General features: G+C 36.8%; 1 protein-coding gene across 3 annotated transcripts in view; it reads left to right on the top strand.

Annotated features, from left to right (window-relative positions):
- The window catches only part of LOC129775354 (homeobox protein cut), a 372,272-nt gene that overhangs the window by 2,738 nt on the left and 353,625 nt on the right, over nucleotides 1-15,909 (top strand). The gene's annotated exons all lie outside the window — the stretch shown is intronic.

Raw genomic sequence — 15,909 nt, 5'->3', positions numbered from 1 at the left:
CACTAAACCTACCACGAGAGGTCAAATGACCCATTTTAAACGTTTTGTAATTTTTTTTTGCAAATTCCATTGTCACAATCCCAGTGGCCTACACTAGTTTTCTTAAAACATACATCGAATGTATTTTTCAGTGTTTACTCCTCTCTTGTTATTTTTTTTACTGAGAAAAATATGTAATCTGCCCTAGCTACCGCAACGGGTCATTAAACCCGTGCCAACATTCATATGATATCAGAAAGATTTGTATGTGTAGTTGTGATACAAAACCATTGCATTACACATTTTTGCTATTGTTTTATATATTTTGTTGTATTTGTGAATGAATAGTGAATGATTAGAAATAATTGTATTGCTGACTATCCAAGCGAGCTCACAGTAACCGTTCCAAGCTACAGTGCTGTTTTGCGTGTCAAAAATTGTAATTTCATTATTTCGCTAACAATTGTTATCTCAAAATGTCGAAATATATAGGTCAAAAATGGTATGCCACGTTTCTCAACAAAACTATATCAATCGAGTCATTGTCCACTAAAGGGTCACCCACTGTGGTAGGAATAGGTATACATGAAACATCAGTAGGTTTAGTGTTAATCAGTTGTCTGACAATCAAGAAATTCATTTATAAATCAAACCGCAAGTTAAACATGTTTATTTGACTTTTTTCATATCACCAAGAAGGTCACCTCAAGTATTCTCGTTACTACCGCAATGAACAATACTGTAAATGAAAAGAATTTTTCGCAGATAAGTAAATAATAAAAGATAAACTATTTAAGAGGAACTCCAATAATAATTGAATTTTAATAACAAAAGTGTTCGTTAAAAATTTCTTCTCGAGGGAAAACCATTCATGTTCATGTTTACGGTACATTTTTTGAAGATAATCGAATGACATATGTCATTATAGAAGAGGAATATTTATATGCAACGATCTTTTTAATTCCGTTTAATATGTGAAGAGCTCCAAACACGAGAATGCCGTCTTAAAAAATGTTCAAAAAACGACAAAAACTTGTTTTCATTTGTTGAATGATTGTTATGCGTATTAACTTAAAGGCGTTTGAAATCTTTTTTTTGTTGTTGCGATAAATGCATCTACACTAGCTTCAGTTTTTAGTAACATTAGTTTTCTGTTGAATTTTATATTTGCCCGTTTCTATGTAGGAAAATCGATTTTTCATAATGCCAAAGTGGAGCAGAAGAATATTTTGTTCCAACCACTTATTTTTATTTTTTTTAACGATCAATAAACATAGATGAGTAGCAAAAAATTCTAAGCCAGTCGATTTCCATACGATATTGTATGAAAAAATATCTCCAAAGATACGGCATCACAAAAATAACAACCCAAACTGGTATCTTGTATTTGAAACGTGTTCGCCACCTTACGAAATCTCGTGTCCTCATACCCATGAGTCCGAGCTAAAAATAATGCCCGAACAAGACTGTCTGCATTGTCCGACTTATTTTTGGTTTACGGACCCCCCAAAATTAATTAGTGGCGTTGTATTTTAGGTGGTTGCAAAAATAGCAACTATGAGGGCTTTTTGGGAGTTCTAAAAATATTGCAGATTATTCTCTTGTTATCACCTAGTCTGTAAGAATGTAGATATTAGGCAATAGACTTCGCTGTTTGTTGATTTTTTGCGGGATACCTCAGAATAGTGTTGATGGCAGAGACAATTTCCAAATAATGGGATTTGTAACACAGAATTGTTATACTTATAATTCATGAATAACATCCCCTTCAGGTTCCCAATGCATTTCTCATTATTCTTTTTCGGCTATTCAAATCTTCTTAACCATTCCACAATGACATTCCCAAAGATATGAAATTATATTACATAGTTATGAAAAATTGTACTTGCATCTTACTACATATTACTTTTTCATAATTCGTTCATTTTCATCAGCTTAGCAACACAGGTTTTCATGAGAAAAAAACCCAAATTATGATTGTATTTCTGTTATATATTTACCCTATGCTCCGGGTACAGGATGGAAAACGATTTTCCACGAACGAATCGAGGTTGATAGGGTGACATATTTTCTCTATGAAGGGTAGTCGATATAAAGAGATTGAGAAAATATTGACACACGAAGATCGATGACATTAAGGAAAACAATTTGAGACATGGCTAGCATAGCCAGCACATCTCTCACTGGTACATTAGGTTGTTGCAGACTAATATTTTTTTTAGATAAATCACACGATTCTTTTCTTTGTGAAACCACACTTGTGAGCTTTCCAGCCTTTATTTTAAAAATAACGTTTTTGCTGTGCTGCATTTTAGCTGTTAGCTTTCTAAAAGGTATAATGATACTCACTTAATTAAGGTACGATGGTTGACAGATGAAATAAACGCACTAAGTATACTCAAACTAGCGTTGGCAGAAAACTTTCCCTCTTCAGCAGAAAAAAAGCTATTTCGTGTGTTGAAGGGTGAAATGAGCAAATAAAAGCATTTGATTCGAAACGATGTCAAAAATAGTCAAGGGTCCGGATTGCCACATATACAGAATATTCTGTGTTTTACAGATTTTTCGCCAAATTTCAGATACAGAATCTGTATATGCAGAATTACAGATTTTCAGCAAAGATACAGAATTTAAAGATTTTTTCAAATTCAAATTTTAACATTAATTACAGTGCATTTTTTTTGTCTACCTACTTACTGATAAGTTTTTTTTTCGTTGAGTCATGAAGATACCTTGAATTATAAAAATGTTGAGCCAAATAAAATTCCACTCCGGCTAACGTCGTTTGTGGGACACTTTTTGATACTTCCACAATAAATATTCTCGCTCTTCAATTGGCTCAAGAGAGAGCGTCAAGGATGAAATTGACGAAAAATGAAGACAAAGTTCAATAAAAACATGTATGGACGTCACACAATTTATTATGGGAAAACCTTTTTTTTTTATTTATGTTGTTGTATTGATACGACCTTAACGAACCATAAATAAGAAAAATAAATTCAAGAAAATAAACCTTTCGTTTCATTTTTTTCCGTTAGTTTTTTGATACAGATTTTTTTTTGCTAAAATATCGATATACAGATTTTTTTCACTGAATTTTACAGAACTAGATGTGGCAACCCTGTCAAGGAACATGTTTCATCAGCTCGTCTCACAATCAATATTTGTCTTCAGGTCGCAACAATATCATTTCAAACATTCAGTGTAAATGTGCGAAATCAATGTTTAGATTTAGATGTTAGTCGTGAACCAATGATATTTGGAAAACTTATCAGGAAGTGGATCTGTTGACGCGTGTTTCATACTAGCGCACTAAGACCCGATCTTGAATGTTATAATGCTTATCCCACTGTAAAAAAATACAGTGCGATACATGGTAATGAAATGGGCATTCTATCAGTTATCGTGCAATCATAATAGATATTTCATTATTTAATTTTATGCATCAATTTTGTATTTTTGAAATATCCTCACATTCAGGAACATTGAAAAGGAAAAAGAAAATCTTCAAATGTACCTCAACGATTTATGGAGAGAACGCTATTCAGAGAGAATTCTGGAAATACGTTGATAATCAACGGAATGAATTTGGTCTTCTGAATAATTAATCCGAATCAGATACTAGAGTTCGTATTTGTGAGTGGTTTCAGGAACAATTCGGGAGGTGTTTCCGTGAACGAGAAGCTCAATGAATGAGTGAAATCCTGTGATAGACGGCAAAATCGAACAAGATGCTTTCGGGAAGCTGAAAAAAAATCTACGAATGCTGGATCTGACAGTATTTTATAAATCGTACTAAAGATGTGCTCTACTTTTAGTCTCTCTTTATCGCTAACCATTTGCTTTAGCCACTCAATCATGTCTTGAATTTATCTGAATATGTGGAAAAAGTATTCCGTCATCCCCGTCCACAAAAAAAAAGGCAACAGGAAGAATGTGACGGATTAAAAAAAAATCGCGTGCCTGCTGGTAATGTCTTTGAGACCATCGTATTAGATTTTTTTTCGCATGCTTGCAAGAACTATTTCACCGAGGAAAAACACGTTTCTCTACCTAAACCAGTGGTGGCCAACCTGCAGCCCTCCAACGTAGTTCATGCGGCCCGCAGCCTGATTTTGAAAAAAAAATCATATTAGCGAAATTAAGCGTACAGTTGAAAATTCTTCCAATTCTTCCAAAATATCGAAGCATCTTTTCGTTTTTCTTTTTTTTCACTCCAAGATAAACTCAAGTTCACATTCTTTCAACACATGGAAAAATTTCATTCTACCCATTTTCTGACATTGAGAATTTCTCAAGCGATCGATTAATGCTGATTTTTCTCGCAGATTTTGGTCCTTCAAAGCACATGAAAGAATTCCCCTATTTTCTCTACCCCATTCAGTTCCGATTATGTACATTAGGATTGGGCGATCTTGGTTCGATTTTCAGAAGATCGATCTTTTCCATCTCGATCTCCGATTTTTTAAATCGATTCATTGTACCCGAAAAAATCGTGGAGATTGATCTTTTTCTTCCGAATTTTTCGATCTTAGAGTTTCATTTTTTTCAGTGTACATCGATTTTCTCACCACCTGACAAATTTAATTAACATAATGTCAACATTTGGAGAGCTTTCGAAGATGTAAAATTAGTGATAGTGAATAGGATTGGGCGATCTTGGATCGGTATTTAAAAGATCGATCTTTTACTCTGCGATTTCCGATTTTTCGGATCTAGTTCTTCTACTCCAAAAAAGTCGCGAAAATCGATATTTCTTTTTGATTTTTCTGATCTTTTGGATCGTAAAAAATGTAAATTTTTTTAGTAGACATTGATTTTAATGTCACCAAAACCCACTTGACAAATTTCATTAACATTGGACCTTTTTCAAGGTTGTCAAATCAGTGGTCGTAAACTTAGGAGAAGCAGTTTTATAGGTTTGGTCATTACAGAACAAGAACTGGGACTACTACCAAGATTTCGACTGAATGCCACGATTGGGTGCAACGGGATTATTGTCAACGGAGTTCTGGATGTATTTCAGTTGTTGAATTTTTAATTATAATTTTCAATTAAATAATTCCATGACGGTTCAAAATGAATGCCCGGGAAAATATGATTTCTGGGCTTTCAAGTTTTTTTATGACCTTTATTCTGAGAATCAAAATGAAATGCCTTTGAAAAAAAAAAGAAAAGAAAAGAAAAGAAGAGACAAACACATAAGACACTTTTATAAAACAAGTTTTTTAAAACTCCTACACTCTCACCAAGTTTCGTGGTCCCATCAGCACTTGTTCGGTTCCCAAGCAACGATAAAGTTCAGTCTGTACGAGAAGCGTATGGCAACTGTCACGTTATTTAAGTGCGAGGAAACGACAAAACAGATTTACGAGCTGCTCAAACCGTTTTCTATCAATGAACGATCCGTGTTCCGTAGCGAGACTAGCATCAAAATTACTAGACTTCTTTTCCGCAAATGATTATGCATTTTCCATTCCATCGGAATATTTACTCTGGGCCAGGTTGAAGGAGCCTACCTGTGGATGTTCTCATTGGAGTTATCATTCGTTGAAGAATTCTAAAGAAAAGCTGCAGTAATTGACGATTGGCCTTAGCGTTTTCGACTCTGCTTGAAGACGAGATGGTCGAATAATTTTTCCAAAAATGTTAATTCTGGATACTTTTAAACCTTCAATAAAAGTTCTGGGTTTTTATCTAATTGTGTTCTCGAGTTATGAATCTTACCGGTATAAAACTGAATGCTTTCTTATTTAAAATAAAAAGTGAGTCAAAAAAGTACCAGTTGAAAACGTATATTTTAAATTTAATTATGAAAAGTAGTGAGAGAAACATCATTGCGGCCCGCGGCTAAAATGAAACTAGTAATGCGGCCCACACCATGTCCATACCTGGCCACCACTGACCTAAACGATCAATTCCATTCCATTCTTCGTTTTCAAGAAGCTTCGAACTTTGCAGTTCATTCGCCTCTAAACGGTCAATTACATCTTGTCCTGTGTACAACATTTATTGCTCGTTCGCTTGAATTGCGACAGCCAATTGATGTCGTGTCCACTGAATTCTTTGCAGCGTTTACCAAAATCAATCATATCATGAGCTTCAGCGTCTTGGTCCCTTCCGTTTTTTGTAAGTTAAAAGTGGAAACACGATATCTAGTTCTTTTCAAATTACATCTGGTATTCCACAAGGGATTCATCGTGGACTATACATTTTTCTGACGACTTTAGAATTTATACGAATGAATCTATAAATTCCATTGTAGATGCCAATATTCTTGCTGGACATAAGTGCTCGATCAATCAGTTCTCACGTGAACGATCATTGATAATCCTTGGGTATAAGCTGTAAGATGAGAATTTGAATCGCATCGATACTGTCAAAGATCTCGATGTCATATTAGACTTTGAGCAAACCAATCGTGATCACATCTCTTACATCACTGTGAAAACGTCCAAGTAACTTGATCTTTTTTTTTGAACCACTAAGCAGTTGGAGATGTACAAGCCCTCTATACTTTTGGTATTTGTGGCGTATTGGTTCGCTCGATACTAGAACATTATTAAGTCGTTTAGTCCTCATACTACCGGAATGGTTTCCATTGAATTGATTCAATTTTGATTAAAGTATTCGTTGCATTTTCTTTCGTGAAAATCCATTACTTGGGATGATCCATTAGGTCAGCCCCGCCTACGAGGACCGTTGTAGACTTATTAGGCAGGACCTATTGGTCTTACGAAGACATTGTTGTCCAGGGACTATTCAGATTTGATTGCTGTCACCAGTAAATGAAAAAGTCATATTTTTTAGTTTTACCTTCGATGAAGACGAAAACGTGAGCCAGGCGGCTGAAAATGTGGATAGTATTTATGGACCAGATGCTGGACAATTTAGTTTTCGTCGATTCCTGTCCTGCACACAATTTAACCGTCAGGTGGGAAAGTTCTTGTGCACCCATCTTATTAATCGGACCAGACACCAAGTGATTCTGGGCAGTAATGTGGGAATGATTTCTTTGGTGAAAAATTGACTTCAAGAGAAATTTTCAAATTAGAAAATTGTTGTCCCATGTTTTTTTCAAAACGGTTCATTTTGAATATAGTTGAGCTATTCTAGCCTCAGTGTCTAAAATGTCTCAAAGTTTACGTAAAAATAATGGATTTATTTTTCTCCAACCTAACACACATACACAACAGATATAAAACCACCACCCCTAAAACTTCCATAGTAACGCATTTTATGAAAATATTAAGTCAATGTACAGTATACCAGTTTAGTACTCCAAGTAGTGATCTTTAAAAACCATTTAAGTTCGGAAGGAGTAGTATTTTTCTAAAACCATTTAAGTTTTTTTAAAACAATTTAAGTTTAAAACCATTTAAGTTCGGCGTAAATCCATCGAAAGATCGCTCATTGGTTTCCTCCTGGATTCAAGTCCGGAGAACCAACAAATGTATTATCCGGATCCCAAACCTACTGTTTGTTTTCTTTGCTTGTATGGATTATTTCCCGACGATATTCTCCCGAAAAACGTAGAACACGGGCTCCCAGAACTTAGATATAGTCCTTGCTATTCAGATTGAAGAACTGGAAAGTTCTTTTGAGCTTTCCGTCCGTATAAAACCCGACCCATATCATGTAAGCTCAGTTACTAAAGTTCCGAGTGGAGAAATATCGCTTCCCGTTCCGTAAGTCGGACCACAATCCGTTGAGTCTATCGGGATCATCGAGGAAGAACTTGTTTTGTCACCTAAAACCTAAAGATAACCTAAAATAGTTTAAAGCACCAGAACTGCTTCTCGACTTGCAGAATTTTCGAAGACTATGAATCATAATGAAGAGCTTTCGTAAGTCCATAATATTTCGACGTCAGCTTATATTAGTTTTTTAGTGAAACTCAATCGTATAAATTGAACCATCTCATAGATGTGAGTCTTTGGATCAACACTCGCCAAATTACTTCTAGTGAAACGTTCAACTTCGAAGTTGCAATTTTTTTAGCATGGTAAACAAACATACTCACATCAGAACGATATTACCAGACGCTAAATATATTAGTTCACACCCAGCTGATTCTTTACGATTTATAAAAGTAATTACAGTTACAGTTACAAATGAGCGAAATCATTTTCACAGAAAGCACCATGAAAGACAACTTTTTTATTCTTAACCAGAAAACCAACGGCTCTTTCTCGGAAACGGCTGAACCGAACTGGATACGACACTTTTCATTTGAAGGAACCCTTTAAAGTTTTATCGGAATCGGTCCTCGGGTTCCAGAGAGATGGTGGGAGCAAGTCCAGGGTCCATAGATTCTGGAACCGAAAACTACACAAAACATGATGGGTTTTGGGGCATCAAACTTCATGATTTTTCAAAGTTAGCTTATTTGTAACGAATTCAAGTATATATGACCTCATTGATGTAACCCGGATATGTTATGGATTAGGTTTCTAAGGGAAGTGACCACTGTATGACTAGAAACAAATCACATCATGTGACATATCGAACGAGAAAGGCACGATTATACCTTTAAGTGCATTAAATCAGATTTTGTATATTTAAACCCTTTTGTTATTGTTTGAATGACCATAGGTAACTAAATCAGTGAACTCCTATACATTTTTCGTGAATTACCCTAGAAAATTATGAAAAATATATATTGATCAATTTCACCCCAAAGCCATGTATTGACATTTTCCGCTGAAAAATTTCTAAACTTACGTTTAAAGCAATTTTTCACATAGGACTATATCTTTCATTTCTCTATAGGGGAGTAATTCTATGAAAAATGTAACGATTCATTAAGAGTTTTCAAACGCATATTACCTCAAATCGTAATTGCTACATATGTTTTGTTGTATACCATTAGACAGTAAATTTATCCAGCATTTTTTTTTTTGCTTAAGACATGAACAGTGAACATAGTAAAAAAGTTAACAATTTGACCATTAACATGGGTATGTTATTTTGATTTTTCTAGCCACTCGTTTTCCCCCACAACGCAACCATCAATCTTTTTGTCTACAATTCGGCGTTAGTTCACAATGTGATTAGATGCGTATTATGAATTATTCTCGTTTGGTCGATAGTAGGCATTATTCAGTTGGCAGAATTAATGGAGGAATGATCTAGGAACGATCTTGAAGATGATATTGGATGGTTTCACTCTATTCTCACCAAAGATTCGACGAGAGCCTGGCCCAAAAGGTGAAACGTTGATAGAGATTTTATTAGACTGAAGTTCAGGTTGTTGTCCAACCAAATCGTGTTCAATCACGTTTTATCGTGTAGGTCTTGGTACTAGCAACTTATGTAATTGTGGTCCAGGATGTTATTATATCGAGCATGTTGTTTGGTTATGTAAAAAATGCAATTAATGAATTTAACGGGCTGCTGATTTGGAAGCTCGAAAGGGTATATTCATTCATATTTCTCAGGGCTTCTATTTGATGTATCAAAAATACAGATTTGAACAAGGAATTCAAATGCAATTACTACACACAATTACAGTCTTGTGTCAAGATCCCGTCCGTGCCCCTAGGCCCAGACCCATCAACTTTTATACAAAACATTCCATAATCCTTACGGTTTCCTCAGAACCAGGACTGGTTTCAAAATAAGTGGGTGTTTACGTTTTTCTGAAAATCGTAATCAATTTGCCCCCGGTTTACGGCCTTCGAAGCAGCATTATTTCGAGCGTTTCGATTTACCGATCCGTGAATCGGAATTTTCCAAGTAATTGCATGAGAGTTGATGGGATCGATCAATTTGTCGAGCAACTTGGTAAAATCCATTTTTTTTTTCATGGTGGAATGCTTCAATTTGTACTTTTTCTTTCTTCGTAAGCACTCCTACCTATTTTAGACCATCTGATTCACACAAAATAGACACTGCAGAAAAGAAGCACGCTTCTACACACACACACACACACACACACATGTGAAAACCATACATTACGGGTTCGTAATTAATACATCTAGTTTCAAATTGAAATCAGCCTTGTCTCACGTGACAGATGACAGGCAACTTCAACTAGTCCTATACAAATTGTACGGAAGGTATAACAATACCAAATAGAGGTTCCTTTTCCAGCTTATAAATTGAAGAAATATTGAAAATCTTCAATATAATGCTGCTGTATACTATGCTATGAATAAATTAATAGTAGTTTAAATTGTTCTGTTCAGTGAGATTAGGATGATACACGTTTAATTAAAAAAAAAAAGAAGAAAAATGAGAGTTAGTCAGAATGAATATCTATACAACCGTTTCTTTTTTATCCTGAAATTTGTAAAAAAAAATTGATTTAGAAATTGTGGACTTGTAGCAAAGATAATTTTTGGAGAAAAAAATTGTTTATTTTCGAATGATATTTTTTTCGGATGTTTCACTTTAGAGGAATAAGGTGAATGATGTTGGTTTGCCCGATTTTGGGTGTTTTCACGCAACTAGTAAATGGAAATCACTTTCAATTTTTTTTTTCGAAATCACATGTAATCAAGACGAGATTGGGTTCGTTGAAAAGCCCCAAGTTTTAGTTGCTAATAATACCATAAGGCGTTTTATGTTTTTTTACGATTTTCCTCAAAGAAAAATTATAATCAGGGTTTGTCCGGTTTTGGAAATTACCTTTTTTTTAATGAAAAAGTTCGACCTTTCAAGTAGATGTTGCATTTCTCATTTGTTGAGTTTACTGTCATCATATTGATTCATTCATATTTTAGGCTTTCTTCAGAATATTGCCTTTTCTTGGTCATTTTGAAGGTGAACAAAACTCAACACAGAGAAACTTTATTTCTGCTTCGCGCGACGGACAACAAAACAAAACGAACAAACCGCAGCGCGCCAAGCGGTTGCCATAGTAATCATGTGGACCAATCAACATAAGTAAATCGGACAAACCATGATTAGAATTGAAGTCATCGGGATGCATTAATCACATGATTTAAGTATAAAAATCTGTTACAAGTGGTGTGCAAGTATGATGTTCACAATAGAAAGAGAGAAAAGGTCTGAATACGTACCAAAAAATTATCATGTGGTTAAATGATATGTGGAATCCGTGAAAATGTCATTTAAAACTATTGTCACTCATGAAAAAGACAATTTTATTTATATGTTTTGAAACATTTGAATTGCTGATTTGGCACAGGTGCGCTGAACTAGAGTATTCAAAAAGCGGACAAACCAAGATCACTTCTTCGATGATCATAACTAATTTGATTCATAAAGTTGCAATCGACGTTCACAGTCTTCAGTCCCGAGACTTTTCAACGCGACCTACCGAAACTATGCCACAATGGAACCTGCCCAATTCTACTAATATGAGACCCTTAACTAACAATGGCTGCTACAAAAAGAGACTAACGAGATCCGATACCAAGAGTTACAGAGGAGTAAAAAACTAAATAAAAATCACACCACCGTAGTTATGAAACAGAACAAAACCGTTTTACACTGCAACGAAACGTCGCAACTTTGCGTGTCGTTAATTTGTTTCAAATTTAAAGTTCCGGATACCGAAACTCTGACCCGGCGTTCCCGGCGCTGACTCCCACTTGTCCGAAACTTGTCGGAATTTGCGCGCCTCTGCATGTCGTCGTCGTCGTTGCGTACGTGTGTTTGGATCAACATGTGTTTGCGGAAAACGACGGACGGCTCGGCTACTTCACTCTGGTGACGCGTCCAGTGTGTGCTATGCTTCATCTCACATGTTCCTGATGATGATGACGATGATGATGATGACGACGGTTGGTAAACTCTGCGCAGATGTGTGTACATCTCGGACGCGTGTTTTTAAAGTTAAATTTTTCAAACCCATAATAAGTGGTGAGCCTGGTCCGGACCGGGTTGTGGTGGAAGAGGCACGGGCACGGGGTGCGTACGGCTCAAAACTCCTAGTTTTGAATTTGTTGCTTCTTGCGGTCCAATTGTTATGGTGAGGTTCTTTAATGTTTTTTTTCCCATCCGTCTCGACGAGGCTTTGGGACATTGTTGCGAATGTGGTGTGAAGGGGAACGTGGGCATCAGCGGGAGACGAAACCGGATATCGTAATTATAGCTGATCGAAAAGTCATTTGAGAAGCGGCTGACGGAAGAAGATGAACGATAAATTGAACGACGGAAAAAAATTGATGGCATCAAATTTAAGTTTGACTCGATTTTTTTTTTTTTTTTTGACAAATGACATTCGTGCCTTCCAGGGTTCGGACGGTTCGAGAAATATAATCGAAGCTGGGCGTCATTATTTACCACTCAAATACTCGTTAGAGTGTTGCGGGGTGGTGAGCATTTTGATCGGGCAGCCAGTCGATCATTCATCGACAACCGGGCCCGAGTGATTTGCGCGCCGTGATTATCGACCATTTTGTCGGATTGGCAGCGGGCGCGGCTCCTCGGCGCAGTCAGTGTGCGTTCAAGATTTATCTTAAATGATTTATAAATATGAGCCTTGTGCGGTTCATTCGCATTCTGGAAATTTCCCTGCCACAACAACGCCCCCCCCCCCCTTTGCGTAACTTTACCCCGTCTGACCTCGAGGATCCCGGAGCGAAGGAGGAAATCGTCTGCAAAAAAGAAGGGGATGGAAAATCTCGTCTCGGGACTGATTAAATGACTTTCTTCTCCTTGCGCGGAGATCGGAGTCTCCGTCAACAACCCCGAACCCCGGGGAGGGAGCAGGATTGCCGAAGGAAGGAAGCGCAACGGGGAGAGAGAGAATAAAATATATAAGGAAAAAAAAACACAACCATAAATTGATTAATCTATCGACATTTGTTTCAAAGATATGCTTTTGATTTCTTTCCTCGCTCTGGTCTTAATGCGCTTTAGCCGCAAAAAAGCAGTCGAAATTGCCCGCGTCTGGGAGACGCGCGGAGGCAAAAACTAATCATCATTATCTGCATCCTCTGACTCCGGGCTGCCGAAGAAGATGGCGAGTACGGGAGCAAGAGGACGGGAATGAGAGACAGTGAGTGGGCTTCAGGGGATTTCGCCAGGGAAGTTCGATGAATGATACCATTTCGTCTCCTTGGCCGTTGTTGTTGTTGTTGTTGTTGTTGTTGGTGTGTATTGGTAATCATCATTATTTATTATTGAAATTGATACGATTTTAATAACACGTTGCCAGCATCGAGCCCATCGAGCTCTGGAAGATCTGATTGAAGCGCGCCTTCGATCGGGACGTCAAAGAGCGAAAAGCATCAAACAAATAGTGGGTCATTTGTTCTGGCTGAGTTGGCTGAAAAAGGGGTGTTTGCTGGTTTGGTTGGTGCAGCCGTAGCCGCCGCCGCCACAGCCGCCGGCACCGCTGTCTACCGCTAATTCAGCCGCCTTCATCGATCAGCACCCTGGCCGCCCTTGTGTCAACCCTAGAGCTAGCCGTCGATTAAAAGCAATTGGAACCAATCGACAGCTTAATTAGTTTTCATTAGAATTCATCTCACAGTCTTCGACCGTTTCGAAGGTTGGCACCCCGAGCGCGAGGTGTGAAGAGTGGGAATCACGACAGCGCCACCCCCCCATTCGATAATGCACCGCGCGCTCTCGGTACACGACGATCGTAAGTAATACTCCTAATAGTAACTACACGAGATTCAATTTGTAATAAATTACGGCTTTCAGCCGGCGCGGAGGTGAAGCGTGACGCGACGCTGAGGCCGGCCGCAGAACCCTAAACACTCGCGGAATACTCGAGCTCGAGCGAAATGTAACCAACTTCGAACCATGAATAATTATTAACCGGTCCGATAAAGTGGAGACTCATATACGCACAACGTCCGAGTGCCACCCGCTTATCGGCCGCCACCGCCGCCTTCCTTCCGACTCACTTTGGACGGTTTCCATACATGCAAGCGGACAAAACCTATTCTTGCATCATTTTTTCAACACTTCTGGTAACTTTTTCTACTTGTTACGATCGAAACAAGTTGCTCAAGATCATTGCTTACTATATTACGATCGAATTTTGATAGAGGCGTGTGTTTATTTATATGAAAAGAGGAAACTATACATCGATTTGTTCGGAAATCAACCTCTCCCTTCTTCAGTGTATAAGGAATATGTATGTCAAGTTTGGTGAATATCGGTTATGGCGTTCCAAAGATATGGTGGAATTCTCAAACTATTTTGAACAATAAACCCCTTCTCCAGAATGAAGTGACACCATCGATCCCTATACCGAAATCTCATTAAAAAATGTATCTTTATCTCATCCATACAAAATGCTTTTTTTCCAAAAACTTTATGGTTAGTTAAGTTAGTAAACCTGACATCATTTTTTTATCAATAAATAGACATAAAATTCAATAAATATCAAGTTTAATTAATAATTTTTAATAGAAATTACAACAATAATACTTATCACTAAAATATTAGTGATTCTTATAACACAACTTATACAGTATGTCGAAAGTTTCATATAGAAACTTCTGTTAATTAACAGGCGTCGATTATTAGACCTCGTCTACCCCCAAAATCAGGTTTTATTTATGTGAGGTTTTTCAACCCCAAGGGATCGATACGACCACTTTGAGAACCCCTGATATAGGGGAACTGAGGTAAGCCAGGCACCACTAGAGTTTTATTATAAAACTACGATTAAATATGTTTTTAAACACTGTACATGTTAGTATTTATTATTCTGAACGTTTTGAATCACATCGTACCCACCGTGATCCGTCAAATGTCAAAATAAGCATCAAAACAAACGCAAGTGCCGATGATGCGCAACCGGATGTAATTTTCTGGTAGTGGAGTTGAGGCTTTTATTACTGGACGAGGTTTCAAATTCTTTTTCGGTGCTCTACATTTTGACCCCTTAAATGTTAGCTGGGATTTAGTTGAGGTAAGTTGAAGCAATAAATTAACTCTTTGTGGTCGTTTATCTGCTCTCAGCCACCACAGCAAGAAACCATGCTTATCTTATATTTTACTCAACCAAGTATCAGTTTATGCTTTTCCTAAGCTTGTTTGATGTCTAGTGAACCTGTTCACGAATCAATACGGTGCTCTTATGAGTAATAGATAACGGTTCTCAGTATCAAACAAAGTAGTCACCCACACAAAACAACACACAGTGCGTTGAATACATAGGAATGTGGGACAAAAATCATAACAGCAAAACTTAGCCATTATAACACTTTGGTGTGATGGAAAAGATTGTTCATTAACATCAGAACTATTGTTTACCCGCATAAGTGCCTCAAGCGACAAAATCTTTTCTCATCTGAAGTGAAAATTCTGATCATTTCGGATACACAGAAATCATTATTTGAATAACTACTAATTCAAATGATATTGAACTAGTTATTACACACACACATATATATATATAAATATATATATATATATATATATATATATATATATATATATATATATATATATATATATATATATATATATATATATATATATAGTTCACAAAAAAAAAGAAAAAATTTCATAATTTTGCATGTATAAATGCATTTGCAAGGTAAAATAATTCCGACGAGTACGAAACCCATGCCCAAATTTTATACGACCGCAAAAGGTTAATAGAAATAGTCTTTTTAAAAAAATGTTGGGGTAAGACCGTCACCCTTTGAATGGGGTAAGTCCGACATGGTTTGCGGTTAGTTGAAGGTTATTGAGACATGTTATTCATCTATTCCAGATGCCTCACACATGCCAAAGGAAATCGAATGTCGTTGACGTCGTTGCAGCACGTCAAATGCAAGAAATGAATATTCATCATTGAACGAAAAATAATAGCCATTCGATGGTCTTAACAAGAGTAATAAACTAATTATAAGCAAAAAAATTAGTTTTGTTGTCATAATAATCATAAAAAACTGAATAAGTTTACCTACAGTCATGAACTCAATCCTTGTTGTGATTTTAGGTCGAACCATAGTGTGTTTAAAGGCGTCGTATTACGGATATCGA

This window comes from Toxorhynchites rutilus, chromosome 3 (assembly GCF_029784135.1).
Source record: "Toxorhynchites rutilus septentrionalis strain SRP chromosome 3, ASM2978413v1, whole genome shotgun sequence".
NCBI classification, from domain to species: domain Eukaryota; kingdom Metazoa; phylum Arthropoda; class Insecta; order Diptera; family Culicidae; genus Toxorhynchites; species Toxorhynchites rutilus.
Note: the sequence above shows the minus strand (reverse complement) of the source record. Positions and strands in the feature narration are given on the sequence as shown.